Genomic DNA, 4,405 nt, shown 5'->3' with positions numbered 1-4,405 from the left:
TCCCACCTCTTAAAATTTAATAGCTTAAATGTAAGGACTATTTCAAAATCTAAATTGGCATGCAAATATGGTTAATTAATCCCAAACACTACAAGTTTGACACCAACTATTTTGATCCTTAATCTAATGCACAAAATTTATCTATGTTGTGTATTGATGATCTGATCATAGAATGTGCACTTAAGAATTGCCCACCTTTGTCTTCTTAGTATCTAAATCTATAAAGGTTGTGTTGAGAGACACCATTCATGAGTTTTCAACTCAATAGGTGAATTGGTTCTCTTAGATCAAACCCCTCGACAAGTTGGATTAACAATGATGAATGATATGAAAAACAACATGTAAATGACATATATAATGATGATGTGGATTTGATTCTCAATTGCCCTTTAAAAATCAAAGTGTTCTTCAATGGTTTTCTTTGAATTATTTTTTCTCTTGATGTGAGTTAATTGCATATTAAATGCCTTTAAATACAATGGCAACAATTTCTCACACAAAAGTGTGCCAATTAAACTCATAGTAGCTAGTAGAAGGAACAAGAGAGTTGAATTTTTATTATAGTTATTTCAATATGGAGATCCTTCCTGTTGAAAAATTGAGTTGTTGTGTTGTGTTGTCATTGATGTCGACTTGTTTGGCATTGTCATTGATGTCACTATGTGTTGCAAAAGGCCTGGAAGTGAGTATCCTGATATTGTTGTGTGGTCTAGTGAAGATGTTGAGGTGTTTCTGGAAGGTTGGTGTAATAGAAGTTTCAATATGCAAGAAATAATATTTATGTATGAAATTGTTTTAATGTCCCAGTGGAAGAATGCTTTGCATTCCTTTGGTATGTGAAGATCATGGAGTGCAGTTTTGGATATAATGTTTATGATCTGTGTATGTTGTACTATCAGGTTTATAGGTTCTATATTTCTTAGATGGTAGAGTTGGTTGTAGTTTCTAACAATGGTGATCTATTAGAACTAATTTGGAGAATGCTTGGCGGTTCTCTGGTTTGTGGATTCAAGTGTTACGGTTTGGAGGACATGTTCATTTCGTTTGTGTCATGTTTTTGTTTAGTTTTCTGGTGATGTTTGATTGGCAAGGGAAGTTATGGTGTTCCAATTTTTGTGTTGTCAGCCAGGTTGGTTTCTAGTTGACTAAGGTGGTGTATCCTATTTGGATTATGCCCTTTTTGGTCCAGATATGTTTTGGCGATTGAGTTTGGATGTTGATATGGGTCTCACTATGGTGTGTGTGGATCCACATTGAGTTTTGTACATTGGAAGATGTTTTTGGGTCGACTGGTTGGTGTGCTAAATTGCTTATCTACACTTTTCATTTGTTTCCAACCTTGGAGGACATGTTAGCATGTGTGGTTCATTAAAATCATTTGGAATTGATGTGTTGTGCTGTATTTGGGTCCCCTCTATATCCCAGAGTGGACCACAATGGATATTTTAGGTTTGGGTGGCCAAATTTATGTAATATTGTTTATTTTGTCTATGACCGACCCTCAACTACAGTTTAAAAGAATAATCTTGCATATATAGGAGTGCAAATGTATGAGTTGAGTAAGGGATGTATGTGAATTGATGTGCAGTAGATATGAATGATGCACAAGAAGATTTTGTATAACAGAAGTACGAAAGACAATTGTGAAGAGCTTTGATACAATGGTTGATGTCAGATATGTTTGTCATGAAATTGGTCACTTCACATAGTGGTTCAAGGACAATTATACTATCAAGAGATCTTGTTTATTTTAGTTCATTGATCCTCTACGTCTATCAGAAGGTGTGTTCCTTTTGGTAGTCAGTGCATTCATTTGTATCTTTCCCTAAGACAATGAGTCTCAATACTAAAAGTCCTTTGTATCTTGCCCTAAGGTTGTGCACCTTTGTCTTGCAAGTCCTTTCAGGGGTAGTGAACTCCTTGGTCTTGAGCCTAAACATTGTAATCAATTATTCATATTGTGAGTGTGATTTTCTTTGTGGTTTTTCCTTGTTTAGAGTTTTCCATTTAAATTTGGTGTTCATGTGTATGTTGTGCTTTGTGCTTTCATGTTTCATAAGTACAGTAATAAGTTAAGTATGGTTTAAATTTTAATAGATAAGAAGTGAACTATTTTGAGTTCTGGATTGATTCACCCCCCTCTCAATCCTATGGTATGCTCAACAATTGGTATTATAGCTTGGTTCCTCTTAGAGAAGCTTAACCGTTTAAGGAAGATCCAGAATGGTGCAAGAAGAAAATTAAAAAGCACTAAATTTTAATGTCACAAGTTACTCTTATTGGAAGGAAAGAATGGAATGTCATTTGGAATCCTTGGTGATTGGAATATGAGATGCTATCAAGAATGGGTATATTGCTCCAGCAAATGGTCCTCAAACTTTGGATGAGGTCAAGGCACATGAGAACAATGTTAAGGCTAAAGTTGTAATTATAAACTGTTTAAGTGATGCAGTATTTGCTAAAGTTGTTGGGTTGAAGTCTGCTAAAGAGATTTGGGAGAAGTTGAGTAGTGTATATGAAGGTGACGAGAAGACAAAGCAATCCAAGTTGACAAATCTGGGAATGTCTAATGATGAGAACATTGAAAGGTATATAAATTGAGTAAATGAGACTGTGAGTGCAATTAAGGGTATTGGTGGTAAATTAGAAGAAAGTGAATTTGTGAGAAAGGTGATGTTAACACTACCTAAATGCTATAAACCTAAGAAGTGTGCTATTTAAGAAACCCATGATATGGACAAGTACACATTTGATCAGTTGTATGGGTCACTCTCTGCCTTTGATATTGATGAGCTAGATGATTTGTGGAAGGAGAAGAGACATGTTGCATTCAAAGCTAGCAGGAAGATTGAAGATGAACTTATATCAAGAAATGACATAGATGAGAAAGAAGCAAACTTTTGTAAGAAGATTGAAGAAAGGATTTGAAAAGTACAAATGTAATTACCCTTGAAATTGTTCAATTGTGGAAGAATTGGTCATTATGCCTCTAGATGTACTTATAAGGAATATTATTGTAGAAGACCCGATGATGATAACAAGGGAAGAGATAATCACAGATGGAATAATAGAAATAATATAATAGATGGCATACACAAACCTAAGAAGAATTTATACACAATGGAGACCTATTCATCTGAAGAAGATGATAGAAATGACTCAAATGAAGAATCATTATTTTTAGCTATAGAGGAGAAGAGTAATAAAAGGTCTGGTAATCCAGAAGATGTGAAGAATGGTGAAAAACTAGAGAATGAAAATATTGCACTACATGTGAAAATGGAGGCTAAGGCATGGGTAATTGACTTCAGATGTTCAAATCACATGACATGTCATAAAGGAAAGTTCATTGACTTTAAAAAGTATGATGGTGGATCAGCCAAATTTACAAGTGAGGAGGCTGCATTGATTTGTGATAATAGTACTATTTCAATTGATGGTAAGCACAAGACTGATGATGTTTATTATGTTAAGAGAGTGTGAATCAGATGTGCAGTAAGGGCTATAAGCTTATATTTCATGTGTCCAGATGTGAGATCAGGAAACAAAGTTTAAGAAGATTAGTTGTAGAAGGTATAAGAACTAATGACAATGTTTACTATGTGAAGGATAACAATGGTAGTAGTTGTATGTTGGCAAAGGGAAGTGAATGTTGTTTGTGACACAAAAGAATGGGACATATCAATTTTGACAATATGGTGAAGATTAGTTTTACTCACATTGTAAGAGATTTACCAAAGATTATCAAACTTGTTGATATTATATGTAGGGAATGTCAGTTGGGAAAGCAAAAAAGGACAAGATTCAAGAACAAGGAGTATTCTACTTCAAAACCTTTGGAGTTGATTCATACAAATCTATGTGGACCTACAAGGATAACAGGATTGAATGGTGAAAGCTATTTTATGTTGCTTATTAATGATTATTATAGATTGACATGGGTTACTTTCCTGAGAGAGAAATCTAAAACATTAGAAAGTTTAAAGTATTCAATTCTATGATTAAGAATCAAGTTGATGCTAGGATCAAATGTTTAAGATCTGATAGAGAAGGAGAGTTTACATCAAATGAATTTGATAGATTGTCAGGAACATGGTATTAGAATACATTTTTCTACTCCTAAAACTCCTCAACAAAATGGAGTTGTAGAAAGAAAGAATACAACTGTTGTTGAGATGGTTGGAACTATGATGAAGGATTCTAACCTGCCTAATTTGTATTGGAAAAATGTTGTGCATACAATTGTTTATATTCTTAATAGGGTTCAAATAAGAGTGAATCACACAAAGACACCTTTTGAGGTATGGAATATAAGACCTCTTATAGTCAAGTTTTTTGGAATATTTGGAAGCAAGTGCTACGTAAGGAGATATGAACAAGATTTAGGGAAGTTTGACGCAATATC

The sequence above is a fragment of the Cryptomeria japonica genome, chromosome 1 (assembly GCF_030272615.1).
Source record: "Cryptomeria japonica chromosome 1, Sugi_1.0, whole genome shotgun sequence".
NCBI lineage: Eukaryota > Viridiplantae > Streptophyta > Pinopsida > Cupressales > Cupressaceae > Cryptomeria > Cryptomeria japonica.
The sequence above is the reverse complement of the archived record's forward strand: the minus strand, read 5'-3'. Positions refer to the sequence as shown.